The 24,041-nt window shown below is 38.9% G+C and overlaps 1 long non-coding RNA gene across 1 annotated transcript; it reads right to left on the bottom strand.

The window, feature by feature from the left end:
- Positions 1-4,253: 4,253 nt before the first annotated feature.
- Positions 4,254-9,738, bottom strand: LOC137189586 (uncharacterized). Its single transcript, XR_010929669.1, has 2 exons — positions 9,650-9,738; positions 4,254-6,100 (listed from the first exon to the last, which is right to left on the bottom strand). It is a non-coding gene; the product is annotated as an uncharacterized lncRNA (long non-coding RNA).
- Between the last annotated feature and the right edge of the window lie 14,303 nt (positions 9,739-24,041).

A 24,041-nucleotide genomic window follows, 5' to 3' on the forward strand; every position in this document is an offset into this window, starting at 1 on the left:
TACGCGCCTTGATCTTTCCTATGGCAAGAACAAGACCTCAATCTCTCACTATCTCCCCTTTAATCAAATCCCTACCTTTTTTGCTTCCCTGCCACAAAACTGTCACAGGCTGAAAATAAGCCCTTTCCTTATCAAAGAGCCAAGGGTTCAATTGATTTCCAGGCTAGGAGATTTTTTATTCAGAAACTTTGAAGCACAAAAAAAAAAAAGAAAGAAAGAAATGATAGAGAAAACACCTGCATCTCCCCCATCAGGCAAATTACTTCTGACTTTTAATTTATTTCGGCAGGAAATGGAAAGCTACATCCTAACCACAGTCAATAGGGGGACTGGGGAGGAGAGGTGTAATCAGGCGGCTCACCAACTCCAAGGCCTCCATCCTGTCACTTTTAATAGCCACTCAGACCACACAATCTGCTCAACCTGATATGCTCACGCCATTCCCATAGCCAGAACCGCCTCCTCTTCCTCCTCCTCCTCCTCCGTGTCCTTCCTAATAACAACTGAACATTTCCACACTTCCCTGGTGCCTCACATAAAACAAATCACAGCCAAAGTGCTTTCTACCTTCCTTCCAGTGCTGCGGATGGTGGATTTAAAGTAGGGATGGGGAGATTGGCATGTTTCATTTACATTCAGTGTGCCATTGCTGGCTTTGATACAAGAGGAGATTGGATTTAAAGTAGCCAGCTCGACTTCCCGCCCAGCTTTTGGTTTGAGTCTCGTTGGCAATGCAATGGCGTATTAATTTATAGCTTGTTTTTAGCCATGCTAGCAGCATGGCTGTGTGGATTGCGGTGTCTGTCTGTCAGTTGGTTCACCACTTTGGTCAACACTGAAATGTCTCAACAACTGATTTCCATGAACTTTTGTACAGACATATCCCAACATTTACTTGATGGATTGGCACAGAATTTTGCACAGACATTCATTATTCCCAGATGATGAATTTGGTGGTCCTCTGAGTTTGTGCCACTATGAGGTTCACATTTGTGGATTTGAGTCAAATACCTCAGCAAATTATGGATGGATTGCCATGAAATTTGATACAGGCATTCATGTCCCCTGCAGGAGTTGTAATAACTTTGGTGATCTCTTAACTTTTGGTCCATTTCCAGGAGCAGGTCATAATTTCAGTGTTTCCAAAACAGTAGTCTGGTTTATGAACAGATTCCTGTAAAACTAATGACATTCCCATCATCCTCACCTGTACCCCGTGTTTAGAGGTAATTAGCAAATTTTAGCATGCTAACATGCATGCTATTAGCATGTTATTTTTAGTATAATTGATAGCATGTTAGCAAGCTGATGTTGACAGCACCACTAGTACAGCGTAGCAGAGCTACTAGTGTGGTTGTAGACTCCTATTCTTGTTTTCTGTTTCAATTATATATTTTTAACATTACATTCTGTAATAATTAATATATCTTGGTGAATGTCTAATCCTGCCTTGTTACAACATGTTAAAGAAAACATGCATCAAGATAAAACAGAATAAAAACCTTAAGATCTGTGGTAGCATACTCATGTGACAGAATATTGGAATGGCACTCATGCCATTTGGGCCAGCAGGTGAATGAAGATTGGTTTGTCCTGAGTGTCCCAGGCTCACAGATCAAGTTTTATCTACAAGCCGTTTGCTCTTGGCGCCTAATGAAGCTCTCTAAAAGGAGATTAAAGGGCAGAGAGGGAAAAAACAATAACCATTACCAGTCACCTTCATTTTGCTTCAGCCGTTAACACACTGGGCAACTGCTGCTACAGTATGCAATACCAGCAGCTCGCAGTGCCTTGCAAACATTCATGTAAAAAAGCAGGAGGTGAACGTGTATTTATGATTGAAACTGTCAAAGAAACCACACATGAAAGATACTCTGGCATGAACCTGTGTGCTCTACTCACATTATTTACTCAATTAAAGACACTGAAGGAAAAGCTGTAAGTAGTTAAGACATGTCATCAGTGGAGCTTACAGTTGCTGCCAATTCAAATGCATAGCATACATGCTGCAAAAGGGTTTAGGCAGTTTTATTAGCTGTTTCTATGAGGGATGTCAAAGCATGATGCATCATCAATCACAGTGCCATACTGGCTGAGGCTCAGAGAAAAACCATACCTTGAGCATTTTAAACAGTTCTGATTTTGTTGTATGAGATGATATAAGGTTCATACTGAAAACATTCATATGATTACGTGGTTTGTCTATACTTTGCTGTTACAGCAGCACATCCTCTTACTTTGTCCCTTGGATCAGCAGAGACTTTTAACCTTGTGTGAAGACAGATTTACATCCAACATCCAAGTGTCATCCCATTTCAATCAATTGGCTCTTTTTACAAAACGAGATCTCAAGCAGCTTTTAACTGGGTTCCAAATAGAGCACACTGATACAGGATCCAGTCTGCTGGCAAAACTTGCACTGAAATATAAGATGTTAAGATCTCTTGAAAATGTGTGAACTCATCAGTCTCTCAATGGTTTTCTTCCTTCCCTTTGAATACGACTGGTTGGGATCGATCATCCATTATTCTTGAATTTCATTATGTGGGAAGAACAGTATCAGTAAACAACACAATACAAAGTTTACGGTACAACGGGGGAATGAATGGAAAAGTCACATGAATGCTCTTTTGTTGTTCATATACATCAGATAACTGTACTCATTATAGCTGCTACTATTTTTCATAAACAAACATTTGCAAGACAAATTTATCTCATTGAGCCGTGATGCAGAGAAAAACATGACAAAGGCCAAAAAAAAAAAAGATGTAAGGCAAATCAAAGTACTAATACTACATAGATGTATTTTAAAATAGCTATTTATCATATTTACTCAAGAAGGTTCCTCTGTAGGCATCCAAATTGTGCTTTAAATAGTCTAGTGTATTATGTTTTTATCATACATTGATTATTCATGTATCACATCCAAGTTAACTCTCAGTGGTATAAAAAAAAACTAATCTTAAAGGGGTCTCCTGTGAAATTCATTCAGTTTCTTCAGTTTAGCTCTCAATTCCATGCTATTCCTCTTTTGGTGTCAAAATGTCAAACTTGTCAAAAATGATTGTTTTTCTAAAGTTTTCTCCAAAAAGTTTTATGGTCTAGAGATCCAAGGTATATAAGAGTTCTCTTTTTTGTCTTTGTATGCAGGTAGCAGGTGATAACAGGTAATGTAAGTCCCTGTTGTGTCACTGATATTATAAATTACTGCTGACTTCAGGCTTACGTTTCTTTACGTTAGCTTACTGTCACAGTAAGATGATAGCGCGGCGTCGGTATGTCACGTTCACTGCAGAGCAGCACTTTCTTTATTGAATGGTTTTGATGACAATAACTTTTAATGTGAATATATGTCTAAAGCAGCTGATGGTGAAGATTATATATTTGTATCACAGTGGCCACACAAGTTGCAATGACCACACAGATCATTAGGCAGTTACAGGAGCCTATGTCTAACACAGTATAATATTTATAATAATAATAATACATTTAGTTTGTACCACACTTTTTGTTCATAGTGAAACTCAAAGTGCTACAGTATTAATGACATAGAACACACAACATAAAGAAAATAGTAATAGGAGTTAAGATGAAAAAGCTTTCCTGAATAGGAATGTTTTTAGGACTTTTTTTTAAAAGAGTCTAAGATCTATGCTGCCCTCAGATGGTTAGGAAGGCTGTTCCACAAGCCTGGTGCTGCAGAGCAGAAGGCTCGGTCCCTCATGGTGCGGAGCTTGCTACTGCGGGCCTGGAGGAGCAAGCTGCTGGCACAGCTGAGGGTGCAAGTGGAGGTTTGTTGTATGATACAAGGGTGTAACTTTGGCATGAGAAGGAAAAAAATTGTGATTTGGATCCCATCTCCTGCATTTCTACATATATTTATGGGACTACTGTAACATATAACCTACCTGCAACTGAGTGCTGCTTCTTCCTGCCTCACCCTCCCTGTCTTCCATAGAAACCTCCACCTCATCTGATCTCTGATATGAAAGCAGAGTCAAGTTATCCTATTGAGCCTGTGGTGTGTGAGTCAAACGTTAAAGTATACTAGTAGTGAGAGAGACTCTGCCTTTCATACATTGTTGATGGATACTGCGGTTTAAGGTTGACTCGCTTTCAACTTGCATAAGTTAATAGAAAAGTCATGCTGTTTTACAACCATCTTAAATATTTAGCTTGTCAAATTGCTTTTTCCCCCAACTTTTTTTTTAGTGTGTGCAATTTCTCCTGTTTTTTTTTGTTTTTTTTTAATATAATAGTTGTCAGACTGTAAAAAGTGGAGGGCTCCAATACTGCTTTCTGAAAAAGTGCAGGGGACATGTGACTTCCCTGGTATTATATGAAAACATTGACCTGTCCAGTCAATTGTCTGCTAGCTTTGCTAAAGTTATGCTATTTACATTTATTTTTAATATTAATGTTTAATATTAGTTGTATTAGTTGTACTTTTTGTGAATAATATTGGACAATGTATGACTATAAGTCATTCATCAGGATAGGGAAATGGTCAACTCACCACTAGGGATGCCACAGTGAGGAAATTTTCCCACCAGTTAATAAACGCGTGACAACATTGGTGTTACTGGTTACCCACGACATTTTACAAGAATTGAAGTTTCCCTTCTATTTGTGTCAACACGGACATTTAAAGGGTAAATGCAAATGGACTGCATTTAGATAGTGCTTTTGTAGTCTTCCAACTACTCAAAGTGCTTTACATTATATGCCACATTCACCCATTCACACACACACTCATACACTGATGGCAGAGGCTGCCATGCAAGGTGCCAACCAGCTCATCAGGAGGAGTTCTAATCATTCACACACACACACACACACACACACACACCGATGGCACAGCCTTCGGGAGCAATTTGGGGTTCAGTATCTTGCCCGAGGACACTTCGACATGTGGACTGGAGGAGCCAGAGATCAAACCACCATTAGTGGACAACCCGCTCTACCTCTTGAGCCACAGCCGCCCACAAGTAAATATACTGAACATTTATACGTGTAGAGCACTTACTTTGATCTTTAATGTTAGACATTTAGATCTTCCCCCTACTTTTTGAACATGAATGCTTAGAAGGTTGGTTCATTATTATATTTTAATGAAAAACACAACAATAAAACAGTGCAGTTACAAACTTTCTTATGTTAAACGTAGAAATAGAACTTTTATTAACAAAACGAATAAGACAGATGATAGCTTTGCCTGCATATACCCATCCCATACTGCTGTAATATAAAATAACACAAACAAATTACAGTTTTGAATAATATACATAGTAAAAAAGTGAAATTAGTAAACACTGTGGAACCAAATAAATAAGAAACAAATAAAAACAACAACAACAAAGCCTTCCACACTGTGGTGTAATGCTTACGATAAATGGCAAAAGTCAACAGTCTTTTCAAAATAAAAAAAAATAAAATTAAATTAAAATTGGTGACAGTGCTTTACATGTTCTTTACCAGGAAAACCAACATTTTCACTTTCCCGACATAATGAACACCCTTTCGGGTGTACAGCTTGTTGCACACACGCAAAAGTATTTTTAGGACACCTTTGCCAGCAGGGAAAGCCTCATTTGATTCGCTTTCCACCAGATGATAGGATCCTCCTCCACATTGATGGTGGACTCTTGAGCATAGGTGGCAATCTCCATGACTACCTTGGTGTGTCTGTGGCAGTGTTTGCTTTTCTTTTTAATAAACATGCTATAGTTATTTTTCTTTTTGGCTGTGGCTCAGTGGTGGCTCCCTCCTCCTCTTCATCTTCCTCATCTCTCACTGGGTTTGCTGCCTGCCTGAGGATTCTTTCTTTAACATCCTCTTGGTTTCCTCAACATTCAGGTCGTAGTCACCCTGGTAATGCGGGACCATGAATGTTGCCTTGCCTTCTCATCCAAAGTCGATATGATTCAGGTCGACTGTGAGTTGCCTGTATTCATCCGATGGGGCCAATGTTCCCTCTGCCAACGTGCCAATGTGCCCTCTGCCCCCAGTGTGCAGTCATCTGAACTCGATTGATGGCCTGCCTCTGCTCTAGCATCCTCTTGATCATTTTCTGCTTGGAGCCTCAGCAAGTTCTACAGTCCTGTTGGGTGAAGTAAATACACAATTTTAGCAACCTTAATTTAAAAAAAATACTTATGGTGTAGTGGTACAATTGTAAATACCATATAAATACCATATTCATATGTCAACGCTAAAGGCATCAGACCCGCATTTCCTTTTTTAGGATTGATTTTGTCAATTATTTTATATCACTTAAATGTGTCAAACAACAACAACAACAACAACAAAAACACACCAAAGTCATCTAAAGTTCTTCTCTTTAGCTGTTCCACAAAGCAGAACCAATACATTTGGTAATGCTGCTTTTTCAGCCATTATTCTCCAAGCAGCTGGAACAGCCTTCCAGAGGAGCTGCTGAATACGTTGATATTTTTAAACATAAACCAAAAACCCATTTATTTAGTCTGGCTTTTATGTTGTGTTTTATAATTTTATGGGTTTTATGTAGGCTAATTCTTTTATCTGTTATCATCACAACTGTTTTATTCCATTTTGTTTTATTAACATTTACTGTTTATAATTATTATTTACTTCATTTTATTGTATTTTATTTTATTTTATTAACATTTCCCCGTTTTGTCCCCAAACTACTGGCTATTACCTAATAATAAACTTACTGCCACCAGCAAGTGCTCTGGGAGGCCAAGCTCGACTGGGCTTTCTGCAGCTCCCATCTCCTTCTCCAGCTGTGACAGAACATGCCGCTGCCGTCTGTGTGCACACTCCCTCTGTCTTGTTGACAGTGTTGAACACAGCAAGATTCAGGTTATGCCCAAAGTAGCTCAAACAGGGCCAGACCAAGTTACAAACAGTCGCTTTTATGTTGCTTCTGTTTAAGCTTTCTTTTTCACTTGATCTCAGTAATTTCATGTTTTTACTTTTAGTTTGGGTTTTATCAGCATATTTATACATATTTTTATATTTATTATTTACTATATTTGGATTTCTGTATTGCATGGTTTGACTTTTATGTTTTGCATGGTTTTATGGATTTCCTGTTTTTATATATATTGCATGTTTGGGACTGAGAATCAGAGAGTGATAAGAAACAGCTGTGTCTAACTGGACCACACCCCCCCACACAGCGCCGGATTGGTGGACACAGGACTGTGTGCTTTTAAGTGCATCAGGGACAGGTGAGCGGAGAACAGGAAGGGAGAGGAGTGCGGCACGAGTGGACCTAGAGCAGCGGGGAGTTTGAACCAGGAGACGGAGTTTGGATGGTAGAGTTGAGGTGTGTGACTGGAAAAGTCTGTGGACGGAATACGGGACGACAGAGCTAGAGCCTGAGACAAAGTACCGCATGGACGGCCGTGGACGAGCCAGACGGGACGCGGAGAGACTTGGTTCAACGATCACTATACGATAAGTAAAGGAACGTGAACCAAGCAAGCTAATCCTGTGTGTGTGTGTGTGAGCTGTTGTTGGTGTGAACCCACAACCGAGGGTGCTTGCTTCTTCTCCGCAGCAACGCCGACGAGGAGGAAGGACAGCTGGACCAGAAACGGAGTGGCCATTATGACAACTACCATAGGAACCCCCTTTTCCTGTGCTTCCCCAGGAACTTAAGTTCACATCTCCCCTTTCTGAACTATATTTCCATTAGTGGTATTGGACTCCTGCATCTCATTTTAAAGGACAGATATTAACTGTGTTCTTTTTTACTTTTGTATCATTTTACCTAGTATTTAACCATGGTATTTTATTAGTTTTTATTAAATTATTTAAAGTGTACCTGTGGTGGTGTATTTCTTAACAGTGGAAACAGTTTTTATTACTGGTAAAAAATAGAACCTCACACTATTATGTGACACTTCTACTGTCAGTCATGAGACAGGACACTTTACCCTCTTCTAATCCCCATTCTTGCAGAGCCTCCTGCAAGGCATTGGCCAAGTTAGCGGCAGTGTGGTCCTCTGGCAAAAAGCTTATTTGCAGGCATTTGGGTACCAGGGTCCATTCAGTGTAAATGAAATGTAACGTCAGTGATAGTGTCATTTTCATGCTGGACCACATGTCTGTGAGGGAAAAGTGCTCAACTGCTGTGATGTCCCATTGTAACTCACTCTGGACACAGGTGTAGGCATGTGGGATGGTTGTTGTGGAGAAATATGTCTGCTCTGCTACCTCATACTGGTGGTCAAGTGTGGTTTGTGACCTTTGTGTTGTAACTTCACTCCACATTTGTTGGATCACTCGTGGGTTGCTGCTTAGGGGTAAGTTGGCAATACTTGTGTGTAGTTGCTGACTACATTTTGACCACTTTGTATTGTGGTTGTTACAGTCCACTTTAGTTTGGTCTTTTTGGGTGTTACTGCTTTTGTGTATTTAATTGTAGCTGCTTAGTAGTTGTGACCTTTTTGTTTGTGGGATACAGTCACTCCACAGATCAGGATATCTTAGTGTAGTGGCAGTGGCCTCCCAGTTCATCAAGTCACCTTGTGTGTTGCTGGCTCCTAACATCAATCACAATCACATCCACCACATGGTGTCCATTTTGTGTTGTGGTGGTGGCAGTTCACTTCTGTTGGGCCTTTGTCTGTTGCTGTTGGTATATGGTAATAACTTTGTAGTTGGCCTACTTGTTTTTGTTTTTTTGGAAGGGAAAAAAAACATGTTAAGTACCAGCACACAGGTCAGTTACATCGCTATTTCAGTCTCTCTCCTGTGCTCTGCTGTTAAGTCTATCAAGAGGTCTCAACAAGGGAAGTCACATCCGTCTGCTGCATGACGCACATTTCCTTATTTGGACATCAGTCCCAAGTTGGGAGTGTTCCCCAGAGATAAAGCTGAGCTACTGACACACGCAAAGTACTCCCAAGGGACTCTCCATAACCTGTTGTTCCTCTTCTCCTTTCCACAAAGTTAAGTTGTAAAAAATAGGCAATAAATGAAAAGTGCAAAGCAATAATCGCCTTTGAAGTTCTTCTCTACACGCTGTGCTGTCTCCGTGTTACAAGTGTATAAATAAGTAGAGGTCTGTCTGCATGATAGCTCAGTAGTCGGCGCATTCGTCTATGATCTGTGAGACTTGCATTTTTATGCCTATTTCCACTTTTATTCGAATACAAATACAAATATAAATTATTTGGCTGCCTCAACAAATATAGATACAAATACAAGTACTGGGCTCTCTGCACATTCCTAATTGACAGCCAGCCAAACTCCATTCAATTATGACATGCAAGTCAGGAAGTTAGCATCTTAGCTCTTGAGTTTAATGACTTGTCGCCATGTCGCCATCGCATTCTTGTCATTGAAAAAGAGTGAAACTATAAAGAAAAAGAAAATACACAAATTACTGTTTTTTACAGAACCACCATATACAGACCTAACCTACTATGCTTACAAGCGGTGCTATAAACAAATAAATTTAGGTAGAAATAAACAAATCTTTTGATACAGTGAAGCATATAGGGCAAAATACACAAACAGTATACTTGGACCCAACTAGTGCAGTAGCACTAGCTTTCTTTAGCGTAACAAGCCAGGATTGAAAACAAATGCTTCTGGTGTTGGTGCATGGCTGACAAACAAAAAAACAAAAGGTTGGGAGACTACTACCTACTTCCTGTTTCCTGTGTGCAACACACCTACATAGAGAAATCCAACAGATGGTGCCATTGCACATGAATCAAAGCAGAGGACAGACTATTCTATAAAAAACGAAACAAAACAAAACAACGGTGTCAGTGGGGGCAGTGTGCAAAAAGTGTAATCGGTGTATGCTCGAACACTTACACCGGTAACACCACCTGCAAGCCTACTCACCACTTTGTAGACTCTCCTTCTGCTGACTCTGCTACATGGCCGGTTGAGGTTTTCAAATGTAAACATCGGAGTAAACATCAGGAAAACAGGAAAAGGTGGAAGGGATAAACATCAGCTATGATCCCAACCACATAGACAAGCAAGACCATCTCTGCGTCCACCTCTGTATCCATCTCAACATTGGAGGAAACACCCAGATGAATGTGGAGGGATTAAACATCAGCTGTGATCTTGGCCACATGGATCTTCTCTGCCAAAGATCGTGCTAGCCAATGTACAGGCATTTGATAATAAACTGGATGACCTCTGTCCTTGCATCAGCTTCCAGCAGGATATCAGGAACTGTAATGTCCTTTGTTTCCCCATAATTTAGCTAAATCCTGGAATACCGGACAGCACCATTCAATCAGGTGACTCTTTTTCTGTATAACGATCTGACAAAACAGAGGACTCTGGCAAGAAAAAAGGAAGAGGCGTGTGCTTTGTGGTGAATAAGTAGTGGTGTGACAGTGGGAATATTAAAATGATATCCTGTTCCTGCTCACCTGATCTGGAGTTACTGTCAATCAGATGCAGACCAGACTTTCTACCAAGGGAATTTACATTGGCCATTATCACCGTGGTCTATGTGCGACCACTAGTGAGTACAGAGGCTGCCCTGTTGGATCTTTACAAAGACTTGAACTGCTCATAGACCGGTAATCCTGGAGACTTCAATCAGGCTAACCTTAAGAAGGTTATGCCTGACTTCCATCAACCGACTGTATGTGCCACAAGGGGAATAAACGCTCTCGATCTTGAGTGATCTACATGCCATTCAAAAATGGTTACAGAGCGGAATCACTATCCGCATTTGGGAAGAGTGGCCATGCAGCCATATTACGGAGCTCAAACTATGTAAATAAATTACGACTATGCCCCCAGGAAATGGTCAGGCCAATAAGAGGCTGCCCTACTATACAGTCTGCACTATGTGATGCAGTCTAGAGCACATTCCAAAACACCACCATCAACATCACCGATGACATCAGTACAGTCAATACAGTTAAATCATTCCACATCTAGAAACCATGGATTATCAGAACCATTTGGGATACCATAAACACACACACTACAGCCTGCAACTTAGGGCTGCAAAGCATTCAATAGAAGAAAGATCAGGCATTGGCAGGGAGACAGTTTCAGTTCAGCCTGGTGTATGACTGCTAAACCACCACCACAGCCAGAGCTGTGGGCGTTCTCCATGTAACTGTAACCAGGAGGGCAGGCCTCATTAAGCATAGAGTAGACCCCTGGTTTATGCCACGTGTCAGTGAGGCACATGAAAAGTCAAAGTCAAGTCCCATGTCTAAGATGTGGTCATGTATGAGGAGGAATTTATTGGTGAGAGACTGTGTATTAAATAGTTCCATGGTGGCAGCAGACAGAGCTGAGGATGGAAGTCTCTGCAAACTCCTCATTACACTACGATCTACTCCATATTTTGCATCTTACCAGGTATAGGGTAGTCTTGCGTTGTTTCCATCGATGATGCCCAAGTTTGTTTTGCTTATATAGTCCACACTGAAACCACAGCGCAAGCCTCTATTGATGTAACGAGGTCTGTTTCTTAAAATCCAGAACTCTTGGCAGCAGGTTAACAACCCCTTGTCAGGCGTAATTAAGAAGCTGCGGAAACTCCATAGCTGTGTGGCAGTGTAGGACATCATAAGTAAAGCAGTTGGGCAGAGGCAGCATTGGTAACAGCCACAGTTATAGTTACAGCAAACATAAGGGGCGCTCCAGTTGAAGAAAAACTCCAGTCACTAAAGTCCATCAGTGACAGCACAGCAGTGGGTTCAGCGCTGATAGAGAGTGCAGGGAAGCCGGATAGGGATTTGTGGCACACCTGAGTTGGCAGGCTGGAGGAGTGGTAAATGGTAAATGGACTACATTTATATAGCGTCTTTATAGTATCCTGACCACTCAAAGCGCTTTTACACTACATGCCACATTCACACACACTGGCGGTCATGAAAGGTGCCTGCTCATCAGGAGGATTCTAATCATTCACACACATTCACACTCACACAGCGATGGCACAGGGTTGGGGTTCGGTGTCTTGGACACTTCGACATGTGGACTCGGGGAGCGGGGGATTGAACCACCGATCTTCCAATTAGTGGATGACCCGCTCCACCTCCTGAGCCACACCTGCCCCTCAAGATCCCAGTACAGCAGGTAGGAAACACTGTATGTTGGATAATCCAAAAATCCACAAATCCCAGTAGAGAAGGTAGGAAGAACTTTATGGTGAATAATCAAAAATCTGTAAATCCAAGTAGAGAAGATAGGCATTACTTTACTTTAGTTAATCCAAAATCCACCAGTTCGATAGAACGTATTCCAACTCAGGGAGCGATCAAAACACACACAGAAAACAGAAAAACATAAAAAGCTTGAGCAAAATGCAGGAAGGCCACGTTAATCACACACGTAGTGCAGTTCACAGTCAATTGTCTATTTAGCAAAAAAGTAGTTCATTTTCAATGCTATGTTCTAATTTTTTTTTTACAGGCAATATGATTTCATTTGTAGCTCAATCTGAGATACTTAAGTAACAGGTCTTTAAAAACCTAATGGTATGTACAAATAGTTTCCCTATCACCTATGCCTTTAACAATTAACAATTATATATATTCATTCCAGGAAATCTATTAAGGTTTGTTTGCAACGTAAGATGTGTATTTCAAAATGAGTAAAGTTCTGTTCTGTTCTGTTTATGCAAAATTTGTAAAGCAGCTGCAATGTGATCAAATTTGAAAGTACAGGGATATTTAAATACCTTCACAAGCTAATGGAGATTTAGTAGTTGAGAGGTGTTAGCATGGTGTGCGTGAGTGTGTGTGTGTGAGGTCAGAGTGCAGGGCTGCACTTTGTCAGTGTAGAATAGGGCCATTGGAGATGGAACATCAGCAGCCCTAAGAGCTGGACCCTCCAGTCAGTGCCAGTCATCGAACTCGTGCCCCCACCCTGGACACACACATTTTCACCTCTAAAACAAGTAAAAATAACCAATAAAAAACCCTCTTACAAAGTCTTGCACAGATACTGCCATGCTCTGACCATTGTAATGGGCAAAAATGAGTAAGGTCTTGTGTAAGCTTCGGATAATTGGGGTTCTCCCACTGATGAATAAGCACCACACATATTAACACAGTGCTGATTTATCATTCTCTCCTTTGTGTTATTTTCTGCTTGTTAGTGTGTGATGGATGAAGCCTTTGCATTTGTGTAAACAGGATATTTGAAAAGGAAAGTATCTATTCAGTTTAATTCAATTCAATTTTATTGTCATTAGACATAGGCATGGCACGTGTGTAACAAATCAAGGCACATCTAATATGTCATTTAATGACTCCATACATTTGAAATGGCTCGTTTTCCCTCATTGGCAACATCAGTGAGAAGAACATTTTAGATAATGCAAACATTTCCTCTCACATATTAGGTAAGTAATTATATCATTGCTGGTGATTTTCATGAGAGGGAAGGTTGTTTAAAAACAATTTTTGTTGATGTGGAGCTTAATTTTAAGTATTATGCCACATTAGGATCGTTCATTTGTTGTTGTATTGTCAAATTGCTGCTGTAATTTGGATATAAATGGAATAGTATTACTAAACATCACAGCATTTTCTTTTCAGATTTTACAATGTATATTAATTTCCTAAAGGTTTACAATGGTGGTTATCCAAACAGGCATACAAATTTGTGTGCAAAGGTTTGTATTTCTTTCAGAGTCTACTTTCCCTCAACTTAGTGAACAAAAAAATGTAATCAATAAACATAAATCATAAATGTTACATTTATAATGTCACATGATATCTCATGTTAAATGTCTGAAAAGCATGTACTTGTATAATGTGAAGTTTTTAACATTTGAACAATCCAAACACGATGTGCACCTATATGAGAATTAATCATGTGATATGTGATTCACATGTGATGCCTTACATTTTTACATGTGATTTTCATGTATTTCATAAGTATATATCCCACATTATTAACATTTTATGTGTAAATTTACCACATGTGAAATGTGCTTAACATTACAAATATTAAACATGAAAACACGGATATCCAAGTTTGTTCACTTTGAATTTTTGAGTGATTTAAGTGTACCTTTACTTGATGGGTTGAGACAATTATTGTACTCCTAAAGCTAAATAAGCCATTTGATTAGCTAGTTATGTTAATGCCATCTAGTAGCTGTAGTAATTATGATCTGGGGAAGTGACGTAGTTCAGATGTGCTCAATATAAGGTGACCTGATAAGATGATTTTGCCTTGTTAGGAGGATGGAGGCTGGGTGGGTGGACCATGTGGCTAGTGCTGCAGGAGAACACTGTTCTCTTCCCATTTCCCACCATGAGTGTCATGTTGCCAACTGTGAGTTGGGACATCTTTTTAAAAAATGTAACATTGTGGTGTTTACTGTTGCTATGACAACAAAGGTTCCGTAACTTTAAGGAAGTATAAAGCATGTTTCAAGTGATCATTTGAACCCCAATCATAATCTTTTCCTAACCCTAACCAGACCTTAACCATAGCGTCACACCATAACACATCATTGTTTTTTTAACAGTGATTTGTAACGGTTTTGAAAAGCTGAAGTGCATTGCTATGGCAGCTATATGGCATAAACGTAACTATAGGTCATTTTTGCCGGCCTGAATTTATGACCAATACTGTAATTTTATATATATTATTCAAATATATGTAATAAATGTATAATCTATTTTATATCTAAAATGCTATTTTACATATAAATCACAGATGCCTATACATTCATTATGTGATTTTTAGATATTTCACATATAGATATTTCACTGTAAGCCTAACATGTGCCTATATGTAATATAAATGTCAATAGATGTAATATACAGTATATGAATAAAACAAATCTATGCAAAGTCATAATGATAACAATGACAGTCTTTCATTGTGCTATTATATAAAATACATGTTAATGTATGTAATATAAGTAAATACAATAAATATATAAATTCATGAATATAAATTCACACATGAAATATGTTATGTTTCACATGTCTTACAAAAGCGTTTTATATATTTCACATATCTTATACAATATATTTTATGTCTGAAAACCATGTGTCTTTACTGTGTGCGAATTAATCACATGTAAAAATTTTGGAACCCATTTCACATGTGATCAATTCACATGTACTTTTTTGTAAGGAAACAAACAAATAAAGGCTTACAGTATTTTAAGTTCTGTTTTCCACACAGATGTATAAAAATGTTTTTCCATTTAGAAAACATCCTGTTTTCAGCCCTCCAATCTTCAGCCTGACAGTGAAACTAACCACAATCTGTACATCCCCTGCACTCACACGCCACACTCCAAAACATATTAAACACATTATAGCACTGATACCAATAGGTTGCCATGTTTTCGTGTATTAATAATAACATCATCTACAGCAGCGCACTACAGAGGAGAGATGACAGAGCTGTCTTGTTTTATATAGAACCAAGGTTTTACCCCCTGTTGAGGTGCCCTATCATCTCTATGTTATCTATTTATTTTTCCTTTCTCTCTCTGTCACTTTTCAACTCTCTCTCTCTCTCTCTCTCTCTCTCTCCCCGTGTGTGGTTGGTGTGATGTTTCTCTTTTTCTCTGTCAGAAGTGGTCTCTGGAGTTCAGAGATGGAGAGTGTATCAGGAGTTCGCGTCTCATTACTGACGGCGGATGAAAGTAAAAACACCCAGATCAAAACATCTGTTAATTGTGTAAAAGGGAGACAAACAATGGTATTTATTAGAGGCAGTAGCAGGTAGCAGTGCCCTCTTGTATTTACACCCCTACCCCTGCTGTCAACACCATACAAGTAAATGCTGCTCTTCTTTTCTCTTTTGTTTACTTATTTGTCTGTCTCTTTCCTTCTTTCTTGAGAAAATAGCTTGAATTGATTTTCCTACAGCTCCTCCTCTATCAGGGAAAAGGGAAAATATGGTTATGAAGGTTTATGTGTGTGTGTGTGTGTGTGTGTGTGTGTGTGTAAAAATTAATCAAAATAATAATTTAACATAAATTAACCTTAACAGTTATTATCTGATCCTCTGTTATGATACTTCCTGTATGTTTTTTCTGTTTGTGGAGTCAATCTAACTAAGAGGTCCAGAGCAGCTAATAAATCAACCATGTAGTGAGATTATTTCCTACTGTCTCTGCATTCCAAGGCCAGGCATAAACGTACTACTATCTAAAGGACTGTTCAGTTTTGAAAATCCATTTTAAAAATCCAATACCATCCTGCATCTTGCTTATTTGTGGTTCTTTGTTCAGTTCATTTTGCCCTCACAGGCAATGCCCTTATTTAGCATTTACAAGCCACCTGTAATCAATTAATAAATTGTTTATAACAGTTGATAACACATAATAATGCAGTTGTAAGCAAATATAGTGAGCCAAAGTGAAATTGGGAAGTAAAAAAAAAACCTGATTCAAAATCCCACTGACATTTGTAGTAAGATAAATAAATAAAAATCCAGCCTTGGAACATCGCTTTTCTCAACAGCATGTTGGACGGTAATTCAGAAAAAAAAAAAAGAAGTCCAATAACGTAAGTCAATAAATAATAAAGCTAAAAATAAAGCTAAATAAAGCCGAAAAGTTGGAAAAAAAAGACATCAGGAGATGGTCTTGGTGAATAACTAAGTTTCACTGACATAAGTACCTGTGCTGCTAGTAAATTGATATGGGAGCTACAGTTTTTTGTATGCTCACAAAGTTCTGATAGCATGTGCCGTAGTAGAGCTGAGCTGTCTAAGAATATGGAAAATAAACTCTTTAGGTTTTGCAGAAAGACCAATGAAAGAATTGTTGAATGATGTTGCATGTTGTAAGATTGTTTTTTCAACTACATTATAGTTTGTTATAAATATTTAAGTGTTATGATCAGCTTGTAAATGTTAAATAAAAGGTTTAAAAAAGTGCTACCCATGAATTAATTCACTTTTTCATGTATTTATGTATTCTTTATTTTGGTGTCTGTATCTGATTCATACAATCTTAACTTGAGTTTCTGATGCACTAATGGTTAAGTGGCAGTTTAAGAAACATAATTTTATTGCTTGGGTAATAATGGCTGTTCCTGCACAACTACCATTTTGTCATCATCCATTATCATCTACTACTAACATAACTGACATTTCATAGCTGTATGAAATATCCAGCTCTAAGTGACATTTACGAGGCTTACTTTTTTTTTTTTTCTAGCTTCTGTATTGTATAAATGCGAGATTGCTGCGAGTCTGTTGGAACGCTCTGATTTAAACTTTGTTTTATTACCGCAGTATTCAAGAAGCCATAACCTCTTCATTTTTCTTTGTGATTGAAGTGTGAGATAAACATTTTGCAGATATGACCTTGATTCTTCCATAAAATGTCGGAATCCACAAACCTCTGCATGGACTGGCAAACAATTATTTCCCACTATGTCATATACAATTTTTGCTCAAACTGTTAGTGATATATATATATATATATTACTTGATTTATATACATATGTGGAGCTGTATATTTAATTGTGCCAATTCTAAATCTTATAGGTTGGATTAACTGTGCTCATATAGCTTGAATACCTACCTACCTTATTAATACCCAAAACATCATCACTTCAAGAGAACACTAACCTACTTCCTAAAGCAGAGCAGACTCACACATTTGTTGTGCAGAATGTCACCAGTTGTATCTTCTGTTTCCTTTGTTGTTCTGCAAACAGCTCTGAGACCAACGTAGCGCTCTAAAAATAAATGTGATTTGACTTGACCTTAGCTCCAGCTTGTCTCAGGGTCAGTCACAGGTTTTATTTGGCCTGAGTCACTGGCAGCGAGTCCTGATGATGATATGCAGTAAAATGTGTTAATGCATATTCATAACTTGCTCATTTTCTGCTTGGGAACATTTCAGCTGTGCAACAAACACACACAGACAAACCCACAAATATGCACACATGCTCGCACATACGCATACTAACACATACACATGTTCACACCATGCACTCACACACACAAACATTATACACACCCACATACTCATGTACACTGATATTATCACACATGCACTCACATGCATGCTTGTGTTTACTTACAAACATGCACATATGCACCACATGTTAATTCTATGTGCCATCATGCAACAAATGACATGGTCACATCTTGTGTTTTTAGCTCCAGTTTTGATTACAGGGTGTAAAATCACTTCCATTTCAACAAGACAAATGTGACCTGTGTTTAAAGGAACCTCAATCAAATCTCCTCATGTTCAGTGCAGGAGTTACATCGTAAAAAATGTTGTATTTTACTTAATTTAATTTCTTGGTGCACACATTCCCTCCACCTGAGCCTTCTCTTATAAGTGATTGGTGGTTGTGGCTTCTGAACATTTCAATTACAGCTGATAATCAGACTGAATTCTCATTTTGTTTTCACTTCATTTTTTGTGTGTGATTGCATACATTTCGTATTTCAATTTCTGTTTGGTAGTGGTTATTATATCAGTTGCAATTGATGTGTCCATCCCCCCATCATTTTCATGCGAGATAGAAGCAGTAGCAGTTAAACTACAGCAATAGAAATGTGCTTATTTGCTTTCTTGATGACACGTATAAGAAAACTGATTCCACTGTCATGTCTATCAACAACATATCAGGCTACCGCAAGCAGCCAGTTAGCTTGGCTTAGCACAAAGACTGTAAATGAGGGGAAACAGCTAGTCTTCCCAAGAATGATAGCATTAGTTGTTTTAGCAAATGCCCCTAAAAAACATATTTCTACATTAGAGTGACAAAGATCTCTAGGGGCGGTAAGAATTAAGACTCTTGTCCATTGGAAGCAAAGGAGGACGGAGTGTTGAGCTGGCAACCTCACGGTGACAACAAGACTTCAGTAAGTCACTGCACTGGGCCAAGAAATAATCTGGCATGTACAGTAAGACCCCGATCAGACAGAGCACTTTTTACAGGTTGCAAAACGCGTTTGTTGAAGCCTAGAATTTTAAAAAAGAGCAGCTTGCTCTGGGTATCCAGCGACCGCCACGAGTTTATCCTCCATGATTTTTGTGTCCACTTGTTGTCATCACCACAGAAGGCCCGCCCCTCAATTGGAAATGGGAGAAATGGGAAAAAACGCAAATGACGTTTAGAGCTTTTCTGCTCTGAGTTGTGTTTTTTTTAAACATGAGTCACATAGAGTGGAAAAAACGAGAGGCACTAAGTAACACAAGAGCAGAGAGCAAAAAGCTTCACTGTCTTTAAAAACAATTACAAATAACCGCCCCAGGTTCCTATAAAGCGGCATCTATTTGGGGCCTAACCCTACATAAATTGACAACTTTTCATTTTTGCACTTTGGTTTCTATGCAGATGTGTGCAGTGCTGGTTTAGGCTGATTTTGTTATCTTTGGACAGAGCCAGGCTAGCTGTTTCCCCCCCGTTTCCAGTCTTTATGCCAAGCTAAACTGCTTCCTGCTAGAGCTTGGTATGAGAGTGGTATCAATATTCTCATCAAACTCTTGGCAAAAAAGCAAATACAAGTATTTCCCAAAATGTCAACACTGTCATGCAGATTCAAGAAATATGTGTATTAAGAGTTGTTATTTCAATAAATCGACTTACTGTAGGGCAGCATTGTAGCTCTTTTGATCTCGTCTATGCTTGTTTGGTATGGATTCTGGCTCTGGTGCAGTTGACATCATCATTCTTAATCTCTTCAACAAAGCTCTGATTGACAAGACTGTATTGTTTCTAACTGGGGAAGTAACCGTCAAATGAGCACAACACCAGACCTATTAGAATCACTGAAAAAATTGACATCTCTGCCTCTTTTACAATAGAACAATAGATAATAGATTGTATAATAGCAGAGCGAGAGTCCCAAATGGGGAAACTATAAAGACAAACCCTGTCTTTGATTGTGAAGGACTGACAACAAAAAACTTAAATTTATCATTGATGATATATTTGTCCCTGCGGCCTTCGTAGGATTAACAGGTATAGAAAATGGATATAGATATTTAGACCAATCCTTAATTTAATTATACATCCACATGTTTTGGGTACATTTCCCCTTGGGTACATTATTCTGGATTGAACCACACCAGGAAAAATAAAACGGAAGTCTGTCTAGATGTCAGCAAATGTTGCTTTACTGGTATATTTTCCTGCACTTCTCTAGTGTTATTTACTTATTTCTGTCTAAATCACATCCATCTATTGATGCTACAGGAACCTTTATCACATTACATCTACATCTGGTACTAAACTTGATTTCATCCCCACATTATCCCTATCTACAGAGAAGAAATTCTACTTAAATGTCAACCCTGCTCTCAATGTAATATTTCATGCTCTCAGTTTTACAGGTGTGAATCCTCTCTACCCACCTGATGACCCCAGTGAAGCGTTTACCCCTAGCCCCACTCAAGGAATGATTGCCGATTATAATATGGGATTGTAAAACCGAGTCCTATGAGCTCAACTGCCAGGCTGAACAGGAGGAATATGCTTAGTGGTATTTAAAGCCGAGGTGCTGGTGTCATTTAGAAACCACACAGCTCTGACTTAGCCAGCCCTCAGAGGAGAGCCACGGTACAGGTGGATCATCTCTGTTCTCTCCTATCTCCACCGAGGCCCCGGCTGTCTGCTCCGTGACTTGCTCTTGCTGTCAAGCCGAACAGAGTAATCCCTGCAGTAAAAGCCTCGTACTAAAGGTTCACGCTTTCCCCTCTGTCTTGAAACCTGCAATATACCCCTGTTGTGTTTCTCCAGTTCATTTTCTGGCTGTGAAAAGGGTTCAGGTGCATTCTGTTTTCATCAACGGCTGTAACCAATGGAAGCAAAAGGAAAAATAAAACAAGACAGTGAAGTAAAAAGGATATGTGCTGTACATATTGATGTGTATTGTTGGCAAAAGGGAGAAACAGATTGGCCCTTTCTTTGGCAATAAAGATAATACTCTAAAAAGGCCCATCTGCCTTATTGAATTCAAACCGCCCCTACACACACACACACACACCCATGCTCCCGATTAAGTACACTCATGTCATACACAATGCACACGCTCACACACACGCACACATATACACACATATGCTGAAGGGCTACTTCCCAGCTGTGTCTTCCCATTCATAAATGTCATTGACACTGTGCTCAGTATGATGAATATCAAATTTGTTCATCATTTGCATAATGAATGAAGTACAGGCAGGATCAGAGGTAAACAAAAGTGACTTTTTTTCCTTTAGAAAGAAGAAGAGGAAGATACAGTGACCAAACTGTAAGTTAAAATATTTGTTGAAGTATTTCATTTAAAGACTTTTATGTGAGAAATGATTTCACTGCAGACTGACTCGACATTGTTGGGTCAGTAAGGAAACACACTACACTCTCAAAATGCATCACACTCAGTACATTATGGATGAGTAGTGCCTGGCCTCAGATGCAGGCCTTCCCTCTCTCTCATGGCAACAACACAATTGAAGCTGAGAGGCATGTTGCACATGGTCAGATTTTTGTGTGTGTGGCTATTGATTGTTGGTTGAATTTGCTAAGCATGTTATGCATCATCCATTGATTTCCTCCCTATGATATTCACTGTTATTACAGAGCAACACACAGGGTGCCTTTGGTGTTTACAGTAATATGTGCAAAGCATTTTGTTAATTAATTTTCATGTTCATTTTTACTGAGACAAGTATATTGCAAACAGTACAAAACACAATGATACAATTAAATTACCTTAAAACCTAATGACAATCACCGGATCATTCACGATTACATGACTGATCCCTGTGGGGGGTAAAGACGTCGACGATAAAGAAAGACGTCTGTCAGAAGGAGGATTTAAAATAAGACACATTACACCTTTCTCAGCTTGAAAACCCTGAGAGGTACCAGGTCACTGAGCACCTTAGGAGCCTGGTTATTTTGGTATTTATGGGTGAGCTTAATGTTAGCAAATGTATTTATTTACAAATTTAGTTTCTTAAGAATATGGCAGTGGTGAATCTTATTGGCCGCCTCTCCAAAATTATAATTGCATGATTATTTATCATCTTAAGAGGCTTGATTGTTGTAGAAGCTGCTTGAGGGCAAGAAGTGACAATAGTTCTAAAATAGTAAATAGTAAACTTAATGCCAATTCAGCAAGAAAGACCCATATCATAAACTGTGAGTGAATTAACCAATGAGTGGTCTTTGGACTACAGCTTACATCTAAATCAGACATCTATGTAAGGCCCTTTTGAACATTACACTTTGATGCACTAGAGACTGGAATTTTCTGCTGCATAAAATCCAAGGTGCCAACAGCAGTCAGCTTTTCAAGTGAACATGAAGGTGTATATAATGTCTCTTTTCAAATGAATCTATATGTTAACTAGGTTTCTATTTCTCTAGGGTGTGTGGCTTTCAGAATATATCTTAAATATAATAATATAAACCTTTTGTGCTAAAGGGGTGAAAGCTCCCGCCCCGGATTGTAAGTATCATTTTATTTCTTTTTCAAACTTACAACTCAATGGTGAATAGAGACTGATGAGACGAGCCAAATAGAGGAATGTTGGTGTGAGCAGTTTCCTAAGTGTGTGAATGTGTTTCCTTCCCCTTGAACCATTACATCTCATTTTGCTGACTGTTTCAAGGTCCCTGACCACTGAATGATGTCATTTCTGGCTCTGCTGAAATGGACAGCCCAAAGTCAGCCAAGCACGCTGCCACATCTGCTTTTATCCAGCTCGCCAATCCAGCACACCACAATTATTCATAATGTTTTTGCTTATTTCCATAATGAAGGGGTTAATTATGCTCATGAGACGCCCCAACGGTCTTGTCTTGAGTGTCGGGGACACAGCTGTAGGTCTGCGAGCTAAATCATGCGCTAAATGTGTCACCTAGAATTAGACCCATTTGGCCTGGGCTGACAGTGGGCTGTTTGCAGCGTGAGGGGCCCAGGCAGCGGCTTGGCTGTGGTCAAGTCAGATGGGAGGGGGTGGGTGGATATCAGTCACTACCCACTGGCCCGGACAAGATGCAGCAAGTCAAGCAGAGCTCTCACTGTGTCTCGAAGATCAGTTGGACAATAAAATTTTATGCACCCATGAACAACGGGAGTGTATTTCATTTTAAGTACGGCATCAGGGGTGTATCATGTTCTTTTTTTCTCTTTTTACGGAGTGTGTTTGTACTTGTCAGAGGCACACAAAGCATCACATGGACAAAACTGCCAGCTTCAAAAAAGTCAATGTTTTGTTCATCATACCTTTACACAGTTAATTTAACATTTACTGGGAATTCATGCTGTTGGCACAGAAAAATATTTTTGCAAGGAAAGTCTGTTTAGTTAATAATTGCCAGCTGCAAAATGTATAATTGTGAAGACCTGAATTTAATAGCTAGCTAACTTACTAATCACTATTAACCACCTTAGCAACCATAGCATGCTTTTGAATTGAGATGTAGCACACTCCGTCCAACAAAATTAGATCTTAGATTTGTATTTGTTTAAATTTACAGGCACAGTTAAAGCTCATGTTAAACAACCCGGTCTCACATCAAAATGTATAATAGCTATGTTGGTCCACAGTGCAAAACATATTAGTTTCACAATAACGGCTCTGAAATTGTGAGATGCCTATGTTTTTTGGCCTATTCTTTTCTATTGACCTGCGTCCACATCATGTGACTGTCAAGTTTCTGTCTGCGAAAAAAACCCCAAAATGGCTGCCATTCCTTTTATTCTCAGTGGAAAAAGCGATATTATAAGATAGTTCCAGCATTAAAATGTGTTTTGATAATATTTCTAGCAAGAAATGTGCATTTCATTTTCATAATCTTCATTCAGTGAATGTATATGATGTTTAGTTTTTTATAAATTTATTACGAAGATTTTTTCACGCTTTCTATCGTGGCTATAGTGGTTGCTATGGAAGCTGCTATGACTGAAACCACATAGTTGCATGCTGTTTGGATCATTGTCTTTGTGTTCTGTAGTTATCTGAGCTGTTATGTTATTTGTGTTATTTTATGTAACTGTTTGATGATGTTCTTTCAATAAAAAATGTAGATTTTAGAGTGTTGCCTCAGGGATGAATTGAATTTAAAATCCAGAATCTGAAGCTT

Source organism: Thunnus thynnus, chromosome 1 (assembly GCF_963924715.1).
Source record: "Thunnus thynnus chromosome 1, fThuThy2.1, whole genome shotgun sequence".
Classification (NCBI taxonomy): Eukaryota; Metazoa; Chordata; class Actinopteri; order Scombriformes; family Scombridae; genus Thunnus; species Thunnus thynnus.